The 21,185-nt window shown below is 39.4% G+C and overlaps 1 non-coding gene across 1 annotated transcript; it reads right to left on the bottom strand.

Moving 5' to 3' along the window:
• Window positions 1-19,127: 19,127 nt before the first annotated feature.
• Window positions 19,128-19,234, bottom strand: LOC141624520 (small nucleolar RNA R71). The gene has a single exon (XR_012534327.1). It is a non-coding gene; the product is annotated as a small nucleolar RNA R71 (small nucleolar RNA).
• Between the last annotated feature and the right edge of the window lie 1,951 nt (window positions 19,235-21,185).

Raw genomic sequence — 21,185 nt, 5'->3', positions numbered from 1 at the left:
CTAATCCCCCACTAATCCTAGTTAAGTAACTACTCGCTTATTATCATGGAAGACATGTTATCAATGGTGTCAATTATCTTAACAAGCATAAACATGATTAAAGAGTGAGAAAATAAGCAATAAAGAGTAAAGTAAAGAGATTATACCAATATTAAGATGGACAAATGGAAATGAATGAATAATAGAAGAGAACTTGATTAATTGATGAAGAGTTGTCAAATCTCCATATAATAACCCAATAATCTTCAATTACCCAATAAAGCTTGAACAATAATTAAGGAAAGATTAATGTGTAATTTGTGGAAAGATTAAAGGATAATCTATTCTAATCTACTCCTAATCTAATCTAAGAGAGCTTGATTTAATCTAAGAAAGCTTGGTGCCTCCACTCGGAGGGGTCTCTCTCCTCTAAATACAAGAGGGGTATATATATACTAATAATTAAGTATAAGAATTAGGGTTACAAAGGGCTTAAATGACGATTAAGACCACTACTACAAATCCAGGCAACTATAACGCCCCTTTAAAAACGATTATTCACGAAAATCACAATAGACGTTGTAGAATGTATGGCGCGAATTTTACTAAAATTAATTACAACGGGTATGGTTATAAAAACCGTTGTTATTAGTTTTAACAACGGGTAACACATGCGGAACCGTTGTTAATAATTTGGCGCAAAATTGGCGCTAAGTTAGTTAAAAGTAATCACAACGGTTACTTTTGTAACCCGTTGTTAAAACATATTTGACAACGGGTGTTTTTTACAACCGTTGTTAAAACATATTTGACAACGGTTGTTGATTTACAACCGTTGTTAAAACATATTTGACAACGGTTGTTGTTTAATAACCGTTGTCACTACCTTCCATACTATAAACCACACAAACACAAGTCTGCTGCAGCCACAAAACACAAACCTTAATACACAAACACAAACACAGCAGACAAACACAAACACAAAACACACACTTTCTCATCGTCTCTTTCTCTCTTTCTCATCGTCGCTTTATCTTCTCGCCGTCATCCGTTGATTTCATCGTCTCTTACGTTCTGTAATTATCAGGTAAATCTCGCCAATCCTTTATTAGTTTCATCGTCATTATTTTCTTTTTCTAATTATTTCTTTTGCATGTATGTGTTTTTATAGACCATTATGTTATTTGTTTAAGTATTGTTCGCATAATTAGTTAGTAAAACAAAGAAGAAGCAAGATGAAGAAGCAAGATAAACATAATATATATATATATATATATATATATATATATATATATATATATATATATATATATATATATATATATATATTTATAAATACATAAATAAAAAAAAAATTACATTAATAAAAATGCAATTCTTATATTTTCATAGAGGATCTTATTCTCCTCTATCATATCCGTCCTCTCCTCCTTGGCTATTTGGAGGTTCCGTTCAGCAGTTGCTATATCGTCATATAGCTGCAACTGCTGCTGCTCCGTCAAGCCATCTTCTTTGGCGTCCTTTAGTACGGATCGAGCATCCGCAAGTTAGCTCCTAAAACTTTCCTCAATATGGAGCAACCGGCGGATGAAACTGTTGTTGTTCTCGATCATAGTAAGAGTCTTATGGATGATATCATTCATTTTGTTGGAGTTTGGAGTTTGTTTTGAAAGATTAAGTAGGGTTAATTTATTTGGAGTTTGTTTTAGCAGTTAGGGTTTGGAGATGTATATATTGAGATAATGGAAATGTTAGTTGAGATAATGCAATGTATTTATACTAAGAAATGTGTGGGTTGAGTTGTTTTTTAATTAATATATATGTTAGGAAGTTGTGCCATAATCATCATCATTTCTCTCAATGCTGCTTCAAATCTTATTACTAACCCTTCTGATTCCATATTGACCGTTCATATGCACAGTGATGGCAGTAATAATGCATGCATCGGAATTATAACGGGCCGTAATTATGCATGCATCTAGTAATATTTAATTTTATTTTTTTTTTATTTTTTAAGAACAAACAACAACGGTTATTTACAAACAACCCGTTGTCTTTAGTTATAACAACGGTTTTGTATATTATAACCCGTTGTTATATCTTTCCCCCCAAAATTGAGTCACACATTACACAACGGGTTTTTATACTTAAAACCGTTGTTAATATTTTTAACAACGGTTTCCTTAAGAAAATCAACCGTTGTTAAAACCTTTTACAACGGACGCTTTAACAACGTTCGCTTTTTTATATAACAACGGTTTTTGACCGTTGTTATAGCCTGTATCTGTAGTAGTGGACCCTACGAGAAGTTTGACGATTTGCAAATCCCGTAGGGACATGCGCGAGCTGAGTAGCAATTCCTCAGGGACACGCGCGTCTTGGCTTTGAGAATGCTCGGGACTGCTTCACAATCCGCTCGAGCTCAGACTTAGGACGCCCGGATCCTGGGCCTAGACGCTCGTCCTGAGCTCGAGACGCCCGGATCCTGGGACAGGGTTCCTCCTCTTTTGTCGACTACCTAACAATCTGTGGGGATTGATTTAGGGCCGTGGGGATCTTCATCATTTCCCAATTTAATTGATTTAATTGCTTAGTCTTTTAGTATTGGTCTCTTCTTCGATGCTCGGTCATTAGATGCGATCCATTTAGCTCCATAAATGCAAGGCTAACAATCCTCTCCTACTAAGGACACAAAACCTCAAAGAATATGCAAAATAGGGAACTAAAGATAAGAAATGACCCTAATAATTGCTAGAAAGCATGGGAACGAAGTCAATTCGGGGACTAAACGTGCACAAATATGAGTCACATCACTCATACTTACATGTTAGGTTTCAGACGAGAAATCGACGGAAGTGTAACAATTTGTTAGGTCGGAAAACGCGGTCGAAAATTGTTTTAGCAATATAAAAAGTGTTTTGTTAAGTTTAGTGGTGGTATAGTTGGTCGAGATGGTCAGTCAAGTGATTTAATGCACGATGACGGTACCAAACAATGTGTATGGCTTATATTTTTGATCGGTAGGTCGAAAATACGTGTCGGTTTGTGACTTAAGAAGTCGAGACGGGAATTTTAAGGGAGAGATGAGGGGGCGGACACTCGCATACCTTCAAATGGTGGCATTTTAGGGGTATTTATAGAGAAATGGGTGGTTGTGTGCGTTTTGAGTGACGTGGCCGCATGGGCTACTTGAAGAGGCGCGAGCTATTTCGCGGGTCTTCGAGCTGTCTTGTCACTATCACGCAATTAAAATCATGATTTGTTCTATCCTAGGTTTTCGATGGCATTATTTGTACTTGACCATTCAATTATTCTGGGAATACATAACATGGAAGCTTTGTGATGTTTGTTTTTTATGTTAAACTTGGTTTGACTCGTTGTTGGATTCGGGATTTGAATTTTTTAGTCGGTTTTTGGTCCGTTGTCGGTTTTGACTCTAGTTAGTGTCATTGCGACCCTGACGTCGTGCATAAAACACTCCTAAGCATGTTATACAAAACTGTTTTGTTTTCGAAATCGTTTTGAGTTTTCCGACGTATAGTTATACAAAACTGTTGATTAAATGCTGTGATTCCTAAGCATGTTGTAGTCGGATAATCATCGGGTGTTTGTTGGAGACTCGACAGATACTGGGTATCTACACCTTGGCCACCTAAGTCCCGCTCATTGCAATGAGCAACAACCCATGTTCCTTAATGTGCACATCCCCTCTGGTGGCGGGTTCCACAAGGGGCAAATCAAGGGCGTGAAGCCACTCCCGCAAGTGACTCCACTCAGCCAAGGACGCACCTCACCATCATCATCAATCAACCACAACTTCACAATTAGGCATACAACTCAACAACAATACTTATCACATCAATTAAATCACATCGTCGCAACTTAAATCAAATACACAATCAACTGAGTAGGGAAACCCTACCTTTTTTTGCAATCCGAGCACACACAAGCAATCAATAGAAATTCTCCATGACAGCGTCACGTACACACGAATAATCATATACCATCACTATAAACCATTCCCCCAAATTAACCCAAATTAGGGTTTGCACAAATTCTAACAATAACAATGATAAACTGATTAGGAATACTTGAGACTTACTAACACAGACGACATAGACAACGAGATCCAAAAGCTCACAATGGATCACCCTTGGCTTAGAAAAAGATGAAGATGATTAAAGAAGTTTAGAGCGTCGTTAGGTTTTGTAAAATAATGATTTAGAAAAGATTAGAAACTACTCAATATGTTATTTATACTTCTCTAATCATTTTAATCAAAACCGCGGAAATATTACCCATCAGACCGGATATTCGGTCTAGTATTGGGAATACTCGCCCGAGTATCCCTTACTCGGTCTAGTATTGGGAATACTTGGCCGAGTATTCCTGGACAGTAGCCTGACCAGAAACACTGGTCGGACTAAATCTTTTCGGTAACTTTTCCTTAGGAGCACCTAGACCAAAACACAATTTATAGCTTCACAAACAACTCTACAATTAGTAAAGAGGCAAGTAAAGGTCGGATTCCAAGGGACGGGAATTGAGATGAGATTTCTATTGAAACTAGTGGTGTCTTAGGGGTGTCACAATTTGGGTTGATGTAGAAGGTCACTAAACTAAATAGCAATGAAAGTAAATAAGCAAGATGAATTGAAAGGGTTGTAAACAATTGATAAAAAGCACTAGGGTATCATGGGGTCATAGGGGATTCATGGGAATTGATCATACAAACATGTTCTCAAATTATAAGCAAGCAATTATTGTTGTGATGGATTGAGTTGTGTTATATCTTACAAACCTAGGAAAGTTTGGGTCCCGGAGCCGAATCGATTAGATTGTACAACACCTACAAGTCGACTTAATCTTCGCTACTCAACAACATGCATGGTCTAATAAGACTCGAGTTGGTTTATGTCTTACAAGTCTCATTGAAAAGATAGGTGATGGGTAAAAAATGCAAGGATTCATAGGCTCGCATTTCATCAAACATAACATGTGCATGAGTTGAGATCAAAACAAGCAAGCAAATAAACCATGAAAGCATATTAATTTAAGCATGAATCATTCCCCATGTTGGTTTCCCCTAATTACCCATTAAACCTAGCTAGGTCACTACTCACGCATTATCATGTTGATCATGCTAGCAAGGTTGTCAATCATACCAACAAAATGAAACATGATGAACAAATGAAAGTAATTAACAATAATTAAAAAGGGATTAAGAGAATTATACCTACTAATGATTCCAATAATAAAGCAAAGAATAAAATTAGTACTTGATGCTTGATTGAGAGGTTGTCAATCTCCCAATAATAACCCAAATAATCTTCAATTACCCAAAATAAAGGATGAACAAAAGAGAGATTAAGGAAATAAAACTTGTATTAAAACTTGATTAATTGTTGATTACAAAACTAAATGGAGATTTGATTTATATTAACTACTCTAAGAATTGATAAGAAGAACATGCTCTTCTAATTAGACTAATGGGGTATTTATAGTGGAAATTAGGTGGATGCATTAGGGTTAACTAAGGGCTAAACTAGTAATTACACTTTTGAGATTTGAGCAGGGAGACGCCGGTATTTTTCGAAGGAAGGGCTTCTTTCTTTGAAGCTTGAAGAAACGGATTTTTGCTGGACTGGAATCCGTGCGTCTTAGGCACGGGACGGCCGGATTCAACGGTCTCTGCCCGGGCGTCTTTGGGGGAAGACGCACGTCTTCTGGTAGCTGCTGCCCGGGCGTCTTTGAAGGAAGACGCACGGATTGTCGTGCTGGGGACGGGCGGATTCAGGGCAATCCGCACGGATTGCTCCTCAATCTTGTTTCTTTTTCTTTTCTTCCCTTTTCTTCATAAAATCCTTGGGGATTTCCTTGGGGATGCAAGGATCTTTCCTCAACATTGCTCATCTACTATAATATGTACAAAGGCCTTCTAATCTTGTCTCTCCTTGATGCTTGGTCATTGAATTCAATCAATTTAGTCTCATTTTGCCATGAAAATGCAAGGTTTGCACTCCTTTCCTACCAAGGACACAAAACCTCAAAGAATATGCAAAACAAAGAACTAAAGACAATAAATGACCCAAATATGCACTAAAAAGCATGGGAACAAGGCTAATTCGGGGACTAAATATGCGCTAATTATGGTCACATCAAATATCCCCAAACCGAACCTAATAACATAGCCGATATGAGACAATTAGCGGGTCTCACTCCGCCCCTTCAACACACAACAAGACAACCATGAGGTAGGATGCCTTCTTGCAAGGCAAGGTGGGTCTTGCCAAAATGGCGACACATCCAAACATTAAGCACACAAAATCAAATAATGGATGCATCTACAAAAGGAATAGCCACTTCCTCATTAAGTGGCGGAGGCAACTAAAAGAGAACAAATTTAAGAGCAAATATTCCCTCACAAATACTAGTTCAACAAATTACTAAGGCTAAGAGGATGGCACTAAATCACCTCCAAATGGTGTTAAACTAGACTACTTTCGTCCTCAATTTCCAATTGCTTTCGTCAAGAGCAATCGGATGGTTATGGAATGATGATCCCTATGATGCTAGCAGCATATGACATGACAAGTCTCAAATTCTCTACAAAAGTAAAGGTCATGGATCGTCCCAAGCTCGACAAAGTGGCTTGACAAAAAGGCTTTTTGGGAATGAAATGCTCAAATCTTTATAAACAAAGGGTGGATATGACTAGTATTCAAAATTTGACCTCATTCAACTTTCACATTTCAAAAATTAGAGATGGGGTTTGTCCCTTCCGGGCTAGTGTCCTTTGCTTTCGCCAATCGCTTATTAGGCAACCGGTTAACCTCTAGACAATAGCTTTTCGGGGTGATAGTCACTCTGTCTCTGGGCGGTCGAATTCACAACCGTGTGGGGGCCCAATTCAATGGATCCCTCTCCAAAGCACATCGAAGTGGTACACCTCCATCAAAACAACTAAAATTCTTAATAATTCAACATTTCATAACATTTGAGGTTTCTTTGGCAATAAATTACTTCCACATAACAAAATTTTTGAAATGAGCACTTCAAACTTATTGATAGAAAATATTTTTTGGTTGCCTTACCACAAGGTCAATCAAGGTCACCTAGACAAGTTAACCAAGTCCCCATCGCATCACGGGGTTGGAATAGGTGACTCATATGCAAACCCTTGACTAGGCTTTGGGTCATGGGTCAAAAGATACTAGTATGACACAACCTAGGGTGTTTCACAACCATTCTAGTAGGCAAAGTCTTAAGTTGAAAAAGTATTTGTAATGGCTTAGTTGCTCTTGTCAAAGTTCTCAATTAGGCACTTTTCAAAATATTTTATCTAAATGCAACTATATGCCATGATGCAACTAATATATACATCCTAATGCAAGTGATTCTACCAACTAATATGACATATAAACTAAATGCAAGTCCTATGTTCACATTGTTATACCGCATCAATCAAAATAAAGCCACATAGTCATTAACATAAAGAGGAAAAAGGAGATTAGAAAGATCATACCATGCGGTCTTCATGATCCTCATGCCTCGGATGTGGCGTAGTCAATCAATGTGAACAAGGATAGACAAACATAATATATACAAACAATATATACAAGACTACACTACAAAGGAAATGAACTTGTTTTTGGGTTTTTCAAATTTCAAATTTTTATGGTTTTTCAGAATTTTTCAATTTTTTTGGATTTTTGAATAAAAGCTAAGTTAGAATTCCCCATCCCCACACTAATATGGGCATTGTCCTCAATGGCCAAAATGATGGGAAATTATGCAAACATGATGCATGAATTCTATACTAAATGCAAGCTACACTAATCTATACTACATGATGCATGGTTTTTGTTTATGACGGAGAGGATAATTTAGATTACCTCCCGTTGTGTATGCATGTGCTTCCCCAAACCGATTTAGACATTATTGCTAATGTCCTAAGGTTAGGTGTAGTTCATGCACACACTATGCAATGCATGAAACTAATTTTGTCATTTTGGATTTTCAAAAGGTGGGAACAATAAAATGAGAACACCTCAATGGGGCCGAGGTGTTAGTCCTCTATGGTGCTAGGACTACTCCAACAATGATCAAGATAAATAATATACAAGTTAACAAAACACAAACTTCTTTTCATGAAACTTGAAAATTAAAGAGAGGAGATGAGGAAACATCACTTAAACTTAGGTGGGTGCCTCTCGCCCGGTCCACCTAGCTATGAAGTAATCCTCTAGAGATCGGCATCATCTCCTTCTAGATCGCTATCCCATATCTCCTTTGATGCATCACTCATACTTGGGTCCATGAACTCGTCTTCTTCGCTTTCAAGCTCCACCGTGTCCCCTCCGCAATAATTGTTGCTTCCCTCCTCTTGTCTCCCATTTGCTCCTTCATTTGCCCTCTCCGAATTAGGGAAGAGTAGGTCCATTTGAGCCCATGAGGGAAATGCTCCTTCCTCACTAATCTTTCCCTTTTGAACCATATCGTGGTATTGAGGATAGAGTGCATAGTAAATGTCCACGTTGGTTTCGTATTGGAGGAAGTGCAAATCTTGTAGAATTCCCGTGACAAAGTCGTCACGGGGTAGAATGAAGGGGTTGGGATGGTTATACGGTTGATAAGGAAATGGGTAGGGAGGCACTTTGATCTTCTCATCTTGGGATTGTTGCTCTTGTTGTTGTTGTTGGGGATTTTGATGTGGTGGTGCTTGTCTTGGTTGGGTTGGGTTTGGAGGGATGAGGTAGGATGGGATTGGAGATAAAGGTCCTCTTCTCGGGGAAATTCGTGGAAGGCCAGTCATCGGTAGATATATCGGATCGCTTCCTTTCGTTAACCACTTGATCCGCTTATCAACCCCCTCAAGGGTTATCCGATGATGATGAATGACAAGAAGATCTTCATTTATCCTCATGTTTCCCGAAAGTGGAGCATACTCATTATTCTCGTTGAATCTCGGAGTGAAATGCTTCGCAAGCCTAGTAATGAGTCCTCCATTCACAATGTGTTTCATTTCGTCATCATCACCATTCCTAAACTTTGCCCATTTCTCGAGTAACACTAGCGGTGCATTGAAGTGGTACGCACTTCTTCCTTGAATATTGAGGTAGGATTCCATAAACACAAGGTCTAATTGGTTCACGATCGCCGGATCTCGGCGAGCAAAGAGGGTGCCCGAGAGAAACCGGTAAGTGAATCTTAAGATCGTATTTTGGATATGAAAAGCAAGACATTCCTTGTTGTGTATGAAGTCACGGCCGGTCATGGCCCTCCACAAAGGTTCAACACTGTATTTCTTTGGCTTCGATGTTCGGGTAGGCGTAACATCGAGTCCAAGCACATTTGCGAATTCTACAAGGGTCATCATTCTTGGGACATTTTCCAACCTAAACTCTATGCATATTGTTTTGTTCAAGGTTGTAATCTTCAAAAAGCTTAAAAACTCTAGCACAAGAGATCGATAAGTTTGCTCATACAAATGGAAAAGGGTGGAGAGACCAAATACTTCAAAGAGAGCTTCCACTTGGTGATAAATCCCAAGTTTCCTCAAGGTATCATGACATAAAAACTTAGTGGGAAGAATGTTCTCACTTAGAAGCCGGTGGAAGACTAATCTTTGCACATCATTGACAAATTCCACATTTGAGAAGTCATCAAGCCTTGTAAGATCTACAATCTCTTCATGCTCCCTTCTTAATGTGTTGATATGGGAGGTAGAAGAACTTCCTCTCATCCTTGGTCTCCTCCTATTCCTAAAAGAGGATATCCTTGGTGCCATTCCTTGATTATTGAGCTGGATTCTTTTGATTTGTGAAGAAATAAAGATGCTCCTTGTTGATTGAGTGTTGCCTTTGGAAACCCTAGAAAATTGGGGCTTTTTTATTTTTAGTGGTTAAAGAGTGATTTGGATATGCTTGGGAGTCATAAAGAGGTGGGTTTTATAATGCAAGTGGAAGGAAGGGTGATGTGTGGTGGGGTGTAATTTAATTAAGAAAAGACGGGTCAAATCACCGTGGGAAGACGGGCAGATTCGAGCAGAAGACGCTCAGATTCAGGCTTCTCGGGACGGGCGGATTCTGGGTAAGACGCCCGGATTCTGTCACAGCTAACTTTCCAAAAATATGACGCCACAAAGACGGGCGTACCGAGTATAAGACGCTCGGATTCTTCAATAGCGACACGGGCGTCTTCTGCTGAAGACGGGCGGATTCCCTTCCAGGGATTTTTCTTGAAATGCACAGGTAGAAAGACGGGCGTCTTTCTGCAAAGCCGGCCGGATTCTTCGGGAGGAGCGTCTTCCCTTATGAGACGCTCGGATTCTCCTTCAGTCCCAAAATCTTCGAATTATCATCTTAGCAGGACGGACGGTTTCTTCCCAGGACGCCCGGATTCCAGCAAGGCGGCCGGATTCCGGGGAACACGCACGGGTTTAAGCTGTGAGTTCTTCCTTTGACTCCCTTTCCCCTTATAGACGCTTCCCCACACTTGAAGACTGTTTCCTTCCTTCATTAAAATTCATTAGTGACCCTCCCTCACTTACTCTCATGAAAAGAGCTTATGTTTATTATTATTAAAGGAATGCAATAAAATTAGAAATACAAGTTAGAGGGTTAGTATATTTACAAGTGGTGGTTTGGGGAGGACTCCACCAAACTCTCCCTTTGTTGGTTCTTTCAAGGATGGGAAGGCCCGAGGTAGGTGACCTCGACCTCTCCAATAAACGCTCCTTCATAGTATGGCTTCAATCTTTGACCATTGACTTTGAACTTGCTTCCATCTTCCGCCTTGAGTTCAAAATCTCCATATTTTCCAACTTCGGTTATCACATAGGGACCCATCCATCTAGAGTTCAACTATCCCGGAAAAAGTCGGTAGCGGGAATTGAATAGGAGGACTTTGTCCCCTTTGTGCAAGGCCTTTTGTCTAATTCTCTTGTCATGGAGTAATTTCGTTCTTTCTTTGTAAATCTTTGCATTCTCATAGGATTGTAGTCGGAATTCTTCCAACTCTTGAATTTGAATCATCCTTTTTTGCCCACTCAATTTGAGATCAAGATTGAGCGCTCAGATTGCCCAAAAAGCTTTGTACTCCAATTCGATTGGCAAATGACATGCTTTTCCATATACAAGCTTGTAAGGGGAGGCTCCTATGGGAGTCTTATAGGCCGTCCTATAAGCCCAAAGAGCATCATCAAGCTTTGTGCTCCAATCTTTCCGGGTCTTGTTCATAACTTTCTCAAGGATTTGTTTGATCTCTCTATTTGAAACTTCAACTTGACCGCTTGTTTGAGGATGATATCCCAATCCGGTTCTATGTTGAACACCATATTTGGTCAGAAGAGATGCAAGTTTCTTCTCATGGAAATGCGTTCCTCCATCACTTATAATTGCTCTAGGAACTCCAAATCTTGGGAAGATTATCTTCTTGAAGAGCTTGGTGACCGTTTTTGCATCATCATTCGGAGTGGCAATTGCCTCCACCCACTTTGAGACGTAGTCTACGGCCACAAGGATGTACTTATTCCCATTGGATGTCACAAAGGGACCTTGGTAGTCGATCCCCCAAACATCGAAGATCTCCACCTCTAGAATGCCCCTTTGCGGCATTTCGTTCCTCCAAGAGATATTCCCCGTTCTTTGACAAGCATCGCAATGAATGATAAACTCTCTTGTGTCTTGAAACATCATAGGTCAATAGAAGCCCGATTGAAGAATTTTTGCAACGGTCCTCCTTGCTCTATGGTGCCCACCGTAGGGTGATGAGTGACATTCTTCCAAGATTCCTTGGACTTCCCATTGAGGGATGCATCTCCGGTAGAGCCCATCACTACACTCCTTGTAGAGGTTTGGGTCATCCCAAAAGTACCACTTCACTTCGAATAGGAATCTCTTCCTTTGGTTGCGATTCAAATTTGGAGGGAGTACTTTTCCAATAATATAATTAGCATAATCGGCAAACCATGGGGTGATGTGCCTTTCGAGTTGTGTTTGAATGGCCATCAAAATATCGTCGGGAAATGAGTCATTGATCGGGGTTTCTCCATTTTCATCATGAAACCGGATCCTTGACAAATGATCCGCCACTACATTCTCGGCTCCTTTCTTGTCTCTTATTTCCAAGTCAAATTCTTGAAGAAGCAAAATCCATCTCAACAATCTTGGTTTTGCCTCCTTCTTTATCAAGAGGTGTCGAGAGCACAGTGATCCGAAAATACAATCACTTTGGATCCAAGCAAGTAGGAACGGAATTTGTCCAAAGCATAGACAATGGCAAGAAGCTCCTTCTCGGTGGTATCATAGTTCACTTGGGAGGGGTCAAGAGTCTTTCTTATATAATAGATGGCGTGAAGAGCTCTTCCTACCCGTTGGCCAAGAACCGCTCCAACGGCGTAGTTGCTAGCATCACACATAATCTCGAATGGTAGTTCCCAATTTGGAGGTTGGATGATCGGTGCCGAGATTAGTGCTTCCTTGATTCTATTAAAGGCTTCAACACACTCATCAGTGAATTGGAATTGGGCATCTTTAAGCAAAAGTTGAGTGAGGGGTTTTGCTATTTTTGAAAAATCCTTTATGAAACAGCGATAGAAATCCGCGTGACCGAGAAAACTTCTCACCCCTCTAACATTCACGGGAGGTGGGAGTTTCTCTATCACCTCAACTTTAGCTTTATCGACCTCGATGCCCTTTTCCGAGATTAAATGACCCAAAACAATTCCTTCATTGACCATGAAGTGACACTTTTCCCAATTTTAAACAACACTAACATCTTCACATTTTTGCAACACAAGAGAAAGATTATGCAAACATGAGTCAAAGTCCTTTCCATAAACACTAAAATCATCCATAAAAACTTCCGTTATGGTCTCTAAGTAATCGGAGAAGACACTCATCATGCATCTTTGGAAAGTGGCGGGGGCATTACATAAACCAAAAGGCATCCTCCTATATGCAAAAGTACCATAGGGGCATGTGAAGGTGGTCTTATGTTGGTCATCTGGGTGTATAGGGATTTGGAAGAATCCCGAATACCCATCAAGGTAACAAAAGAATTTGTTGGAGGCTAACCTCTCAAGCATTTGGTCAATGAATGGTAGGGGGAAATGGTCCTTTCTTGTTGCGGAGTTTAATTTTCGATAGTCAATACACATACGGCAACCGGTGATCATTCTTGTGGGTATTAGTTCATTCTTTTTGTTTGTCACTACTGTGGTGCCTCCTTTCTTAGGTACCACTTGGACGGGGCTAACCCACAAAGAGTCCGATATGGGATATATGATTCCCGCATCAAGTAATTTCATAACTTCTCCTTTGACGACTTCTTGCATGTGGGGGTTCAATCTTCTTTGAGGTTGAATGGTAGGTCTATGGTCTTCCTCTAGATGAATTCTATGCATGCAAAAGTTGGGACTTATCCACTTAAGGTCATCTAGTCTATAACCTATAGCCTTCTCATGTTGTTTCAACTCATCAAGCAATTTTCCCAATTGGTTCTCATCAAGTCTATCATTAACAATCACGGGTTTGGTCTTTGATTCATCAAGGTAAGCATATTTCAAATTTGGGGGAGGGGGTTTTAAAGTAGGAGTTTTACCTCACTTTCCTCCTTTGGAGTTTCATTGAGAATTTGCTCCATCTCCATTAGACATTCCATTCTCATAGCATATTCAACTTGTTCTTCATTCTCATCAACCTCATCATATTCAAATTCCATGATGGGTTCCTCTTGCTCTTGAGCTTGTAAAATATCTTCTAGGATGGATTGCTCATCTTCTATGGGTTGACATGCTTCCACAACGATGTTATGCACCAACACGGATTGTGCATGAGTAAGTTCTTTGTTAGCTAGAGCGGCCTCAAAAAGATCCACCTCCAATTCCCAATACATATTTTTAGCCTCACTTGCTTCCAAGGCTTCCAATGCTTGCACGGGATCTTTGAAGAAAAGTATACTTAAGTGGTCCTCTACAAAACAATCTATAAGGTCCATCTTGCAAAATATCAAACAACTTGAAAACAATTAGAATAAACCTTGAGGAGTTTTACTTCCCCAAGGCAAAGAAAGACACAACTAATAACAATATAAGAAAATCTAAATCAAGTTAACACCGTCCCCGACAACGGCGCCATTTTTTTAGTCGGGACTAAATCTTTTCGTTAACTTGTCGTTAGGAGCACGTAGACCAAAACACAATTTATAGCTTCACAAACAACTCTACGATTAGTAAAGAGGCAAGTAAAGGTCGGATCCCAAGGGACGGGAATTGAGATGAGATTTCTATTGAAACTAGTGGTGTCTTAGGGGTGTCACAATTTGGGTTGATGTAGAAGGTCACTAAACTAAATAGCAATGAAAGTAAATAAGCAAGATGAATTGGAAGGGTTGTAAACATTTGATAAAAAGCACTAGGGTATCATGGGGTCATAGGGGATTCATGGGAATTGATCATACAAACATGTTCTCAAATTATAAGCAAGCAATTATTGTTGTGATGGATTGAGTTGGGTTATATCTTACAATCCTAGGAAAGCTTGGGTCCCGGAGCCGAATCGATTAGATTGTACAACACCTACAAGTCGACTTAATCTTCCCTACTCAACAACATGCATGGTCTAATGAGACTCGAGTTGGTTTATGTCTTACAAGTCTCATTGAAAAGATAGGTGATGGGTAAAAAATGCAAGGATTCATACGCTCGCATTTCATCAAACATAACATGTGCATGAGTTGAGATCAAAACAAGCAAGCAAATAAACCATGAAAGCATATTAATTTAAGCATGAATCATTCCCCATGTTGGTTTCCCCCTAATTACCCATTAACCCTAGTTAGGTCACTACTCACTCATTATCATGTTGATCATGCTAGCAAGGTTGTCAATCATACCAACAAAATGAAACATGATGAACAAATGAAAGTAATTAACAATAATTAAAAAGGGATTAAGAGAATTATACCTACTAATGATTCCAATAATAAAGCAAAGAATAAAACAAGTACTTGATGCTTGATTGAGAGGTTGTCAATCTCCCAATAATAACCCAAATAATCTTCAATTACTCAAACAAAGGATGAACAAAAGAGAGATTAGAGAAATAAAACTTGTATTAAAACTTGATTTATTGTTGATTACAAAACTAAAGGGAGATTTGATTGATATTAACTACTCAAAGAATTGATAAGAAGAACATGCTCTTCTAATTAGACTAATGGGGTATTTATAGTGGAAATTAGGTGGATGCATTAGGGTTAACTAAGGGCTAAACTAGTAATTACACTTTTGAGATTTGAGCAGGGAGACGCCGGTATTTTTCGAAGGAAGGGCTTCTTTCTTTGAAGCTTGAAGAAACGGATTTTTGCTGGACTGGAATCCGTGCGTCTTAGGCACGGGACGGCCGGATTCAACGGTCTCTGCCCGGGCGTCTTTGGGGGAAGACGCACGTCTTCTGGTAGCTGCTGCCCGGGCGTCTTTGAAGGAAGACGCACGGATTGTCGTGCTGGGGACGGGCGGATTCAGGGCAATCCGCACGGATTGCTCCTCAGTCTTGTTTCTTCTTCTTTTCTTCCCTTTTCTTCATAAAATCCTTGGGGATTTCCTTGGGGATGCAAGGATCTTTCCTCAAAATTGCTCATCTACTATAATATGTACAAAGGCCTTCTAATCTTGTCTCTCCTTGATGCTTGGTCATTGAATTCAATGATGATTAAGTCTCATTTTGCCATGAAAATGCAAGGTTTGCACTCCTTTCCTACCAAGGACACAAAACCTCAAAGAATATGCAAAACAAAGAACTAAAGACAATAAATGACCCAAATATGCACTAAAAAGCATGGGAACAAGGCTAATTCGGGGACTAAATATGCGCTAATTATGGTCACATCAAACACACGACGCATTAGTCGGCCGAGTAAGCCCTATTCGGCCGAGTAACAGGACTTGGAAAAACGTGGTATTACATAGGCATACTTCAAATTTGGGGGAAGGGGTTTTAAAGATGGGGTTTACACCTCAATTTCTACCTTTGATGGTTCGTTGGGAACGCTTTCCACCTCCATTACACTTTCCACCCTCATTGCTTGTTCCACCTTGACGGATTGTGATGACTTTTTGAGAATGCCATCTATCTTCATGGATTGCTCATAGGTGAGCTCTTTTGTAATACCCCGAATTTTACACGGTAGAATTATATTAAAATGTGTTTTAAATGATATTTAATAATTTAATTAATTGGATAATAAATTTGTAAGACGGAAATAAAATATAAAATAATTAAAACGGAAGAAATGTGGGTCGTGGGCACGGGGAAGCCGTGTATGTTGAGTATATAGTCGGGATTGTAATTGTAAATTATTACTAATACTAATATGGGAGTAATTAAAAAGAAAAGGAAAAATAAAGGTAATTGCTTTAAGGAAACTTCCTCCCTCTTTCCTTCCCACACCTATATAAATAACCTATTATACCTACCCATAAGCATACAAAAACATAAAAACACAATATTTGATCTAAGGCAAGGGAGAGGAAGATCTAAGGAAGGAAAATAAGAGAATTCATCCAATTATTGTTGTCTCAAGGTAAGACCGTCTCAATTTATATTTATATAATCGTATTTAATTAAATTATCGTTCAAACTCCGTATGGACCATTGTAGACCGTGTCGTTACCCTCATTAGTTGGCCTTGTGATGTGATCATAATTAGAGCATATTTAGTCCCCGAATTAGCCTTGTTCCCATGCTTTTTAGTGCATATTTGGGTCATTTATTGTCTTTAGTTCTTTGTTTTGCATATTCTTTGAGGTTTTGTGTCCTTGGTAGGAAAGGAGTGCAAACCTTGCATCTTCATGGCAAAACGAGACTAAATTGATTGAATTCAATGACCAAGCATCAAGGAGAGACAAGATTAGAAGGCCTTTGTACATACTATAGTAAATGGGCAATGATGAGAAAAGATCCTTGCATCCCCGAGGAAATCCCCAAGGATCTTGTGAAGAAAGAGGAATAAAAGAAGAAGAAATGAAACTGCACAGCAATCCGTGCGGATTGTCCTGAAGACGCCCGTCCTCCACCTTCACAATCCGTGCGTCTTCACTCCAAGACGCCCGGGCAGCAACTCCATAAGACGCCCGTCTTCTCCCCAAGACGCCCGGGCAGAGACCCACGAATTCGGCCGTCCCGTGCTAAAGAGGCACGGATTCCCAGGCAGACAATTTCGTTTCTTCGAGGTTCAAGAAAGATGCCCATCCTTCCAAAAATACCGGCGTTTCCTTAAGTAGGGACTTAATCGTCATTTAAGCCCTTAGTTAACCCTAATTCCTACACCTAATCCCCACTATAAATATCCTATTAGTCTAATTAGAAGAGCATGTTCTTCATAGCAATCTTTAGTGTAGTTAATATCAATCAAATCTCTCTTTAATATTGTAATCAACAATTAATCAAGTTTTAATACAAGTTTTATTTCCTTAATCTCTCTCTTGTTCATCCTTTATTTTGGGTAATTGAAGATTATTAGGGTTATTATTGGGAGATAGACAACCTCTCAATCAAGCATCAAGTACTTGTTTTATTCTTTGCTTTATTATTGGAATCATTAGTAGGTATAATTCTCTTAATCCCTTTTTAATTATTGTTAATTACTTTCATTAATTCATCATGTTTCACTTTGTTGGTATGATTGACAACCTTGCTAGCATGTTCAACATGATAATGAGTGAGTAGTTCCTTAGCTAGGGTTAATGGGTAATTAGGGGAAACCAACATGGGGAATGATTCATGCTTAAATTAATATGCTTTCATGGTTTATTTGCTTGCTTGTTTTGATCTCAACTCATGCACATGTTATGTTTGATGAAATGCGAGCCTATGAATCCTTGCATTTTTTACCCATCACCTATCTTTTCAATGAGACTTGTAAGACATAAACCAACTCGAGTCTCATTAGACCATGCATGTTGTTGAGTAGGGAAGACTAAGTCGACTTGTAGGTGTTGTACAATCTAATCGATTCGGCTCCGGGACCCAAAATTTCCTAGGATTGTAAGATATAAACCAACTCAATCCATCACAACAATAATTGCTTGCTTATAATTTGAGAACATGTTTGTATGATCAATTCCCATGAATCCCCTATGACCCCATGATACCCTAGTGCTTTTTATCAATTGTTTACATCTCTTTTAATTCATCTAGCTTGTTTACTTTCATTGCTATTTAGTTTAGTGATCTTCTACATCAACCCCAATTGTGACACCCCTAAGACACCGCTAGTTGCAATAGAAATCTCATCTCAATTCCCGTCCCTTGGGATCCGACCTTTACTTGCCTCTTTACTAATTGTAGAGTTGTTGGTGAAGTTATAAATTGTGTTTTGATCTAGGTTCTCCTAACGACAAGTAACCGAAAAGATATAGTCCGACCAAAAATGGCGCCGTTGCCGGGGACGGTGTTAAATTGATTTAGATTTACTTATATTATTATTAGGTGTGTCTTTCTTTGCCTTGGGGAAGTAAAACTCCTCAAGGTTTGTTCTAATTGTTTTCGAGTTGTTTGATATTTTGCATGTCTAGAAGGTCACAAGATGACTTGTTACCCTTTGATCGTGAAATTGAAAGAACTTTGACAACCAATAGAAGACTTGCTAGGAGAAACTTGAGAGGTATTGGTGAGGTTGTAGATATTCAACCAACTATTGAGTTCATCAATCCTTTTGCAAGAGAAGGTGAGGAGAACCCAACACAAAATACAACACAAAATCAACCCACAATGCCTAAGTTTTCATCACATTCCGTACCCACCGAGGAGAACCTACCCAATGGTACTCCCACACCACAACATCTAACCGGAAATTTCATTGCCAAATCCGCATTTATGCAATTAGTCGAAAGAAGCCAATTTGGGGGGATGCCTAGTAAAGACCCTCATTCTCATATGGAGGCTTTTTGCGATTATTGTGATGCGATTTCTGAAACCGGTGTAACTCAAGACCAAATTCGATGGGTCTTATTTCCTTTTTCTCTAATTGGCACCGCGAAACAATGGTTGAAAAGCCTTGATAAGGCTACTCTCGGAATTGATTCTTGGAAGAAGTTGGCTCTTGCTTTCTACAAAAAATTCTATCCACCGGAAAAGACTAACATGCTAAGAGCTCAAATTACGGGCTTTAAGCAAAGGGATGAAAAATCTTTGTATGAAGCTTGGGAGCGATTCAAAGGAATTTGCCGCTTATGTCCTCACCATGGACTTAGCGAGTGGTTCTTGGTACAACAATTTTGGAACGGTCTTTATGAAGATTCGAGGAACATTCTCAACATGGGATCAAATGGAATGTTCACCGAAGTTGATGACAATCAAACTTGGAACAAAATTGAGGAAATGGCGGTCCATAACTCACAATATAGTAGACCTCGCAAGGCTACTAGAGGAGGGAAGCAAGAAGTGGACTCTGTTACTCAATTGGGTGCTCAACTTAGTGCTCACATTGATACCATCAATTTGAAGTTTGAAAAAGCTATGGCTAGACTTGAAGAAGCCTCAAAATCACCAAAGCATCATGTTAATGCCATGACGACATCTTCATCAATCCCAAGTGGGATATGTGAGAATTGTGGAACTTTGGGACATGACCAAAGTGAATGTAGGGGAACAAATGAACAAGTGAATGCTTTCCAAGCATACAAGAGTGGTACCCCTTATTCCAACTATTACAATGAAAACACCAAGTTTCATCCAAATCTCTCATACAAAAGCCAAAATGTTCAAAACTCTCAAACAACATACACCCCACCTCCCATGAGAAACGAAAATCAAAGACCCTTTTACAACCAAAACCAAGGTTACCAAAATCAATCTCCATAAAATCAACAAAATGACCAAGGTTTTGATGTTCAAAAAGCGGTCCTTCAAATGCAAAAAAAATCAACAAGAGTTTTTCACTCAAATGCAAAAAGATAGTCAAGCAAAGGAAACCACCATCAACAACATCCTAGCTCACACCAAATTGTTGGAAACCAAATTGACTCAACTAGCATCCTCAAACTCACAAATACAAAAGGGGCAATTACCACCTCAAAGTAATCCCCCAAGACATGAAACGGTTAGTGCCATTCACTTGAGAAGTGGTACAAGGTATGAAGCACCGAAGAAGCAAGTTGAGGATGAAGTTGTGGAAGCTAGTGATAAAGAAGAAATTGTGCAAAACTCCAAGGATGGAGAACCATCAAAAGAAGAAATTTCAAGGAAAAATGAAGACAAGGTCAAGGAGAAGGAGCCTATTGTGATTAGAATTCCTTTTCCAAGTCGTTAAGCCAAGCCCAAATTTGATGACCAACATGGAAAATTTATGGAAATTGTGAAGAATTTGGAAGTCTCAATTCCTTTCACGAAATTAATCAATCACGTGCCGGCCTATGCGAAATACATGAAAGACATCCTCACAAAGAAGAAGTCGATCCGGAAGCTTGAGACTATCGCCTTCACTAAGGTGAGTAGTGCAATACTTGAAGGGAGTTCACCTCCAAAACTCAAGGATCCGGGAAGCTTCTCAATACCATGTACCATTGGCGACACCACGATCAACAAAGCCTTATGTGATCTAGGGGCTAGTGTGAGTGTTATGCCGTACTCGGTGAGTAAAAGGTTGAGGATGGGAGAGCTTAAATGCACCAATATTACACTCCAAATGGCCGATAGATCGACGAAGACACCATTAGGGATATGGGAAGATGTTCCCGTACGAATTGGGAAATTTTTCATCCCGGTGGACTTTGTCATTGTTGACATGGAAGAAGATTCCAACATTCCAATCATTCTAGGAAGACCTTTCTTACACACCGCGGGTGCGGTGATTGATGTGAAACATGGAGAGCTCACTCTAGAAGTGGGAGATGAGAGCATAACTTTCAATCTTGACAAGACAATGAGAGCCCCCCGTTTACATGAACCATGTTTTATGGTTGATCATTATAGCCGGAAGGATGATAGGAAGAAGTCGGAATTCCAATGGAAGAAAAAAATTGAAGATGCTCCATTCAAAGAGCAAGTGAATCGTAACAAAGAGAGCTTGCAAAGCTCACCAAAGTCAAGCAATGAAGAGGATGGCCTCATTGGCCAAGACAAGAAAATGGGAGAGTTGTCTCTATCAACTCAAGAGATCTTTAGTGATCAAGTAAATGAAGTTTGTGGTCTTTGGGACGA

The sequence above is a fragment of the Silene latifolia genome, chromosome X, assembly GCF_048544455.1.
Source record: "Silene latifolia isolate original U9 population chromosome X, ASM4854445v1, whole genome shotgun sequence".
Taxonomy (NCBI): domain Eukaryota; kingdom Viridiplantae; phylum Streptophyta; class Magnoliopsida; order Caryophyllales; family Caryophyllaceae; genus Silene; species Silene latifolia.
The sequence above is the reverse complement of the archived record's forward strand: the minus strand, read 5'-3'. Positions and strand labels throughout refer to the sequence as shown.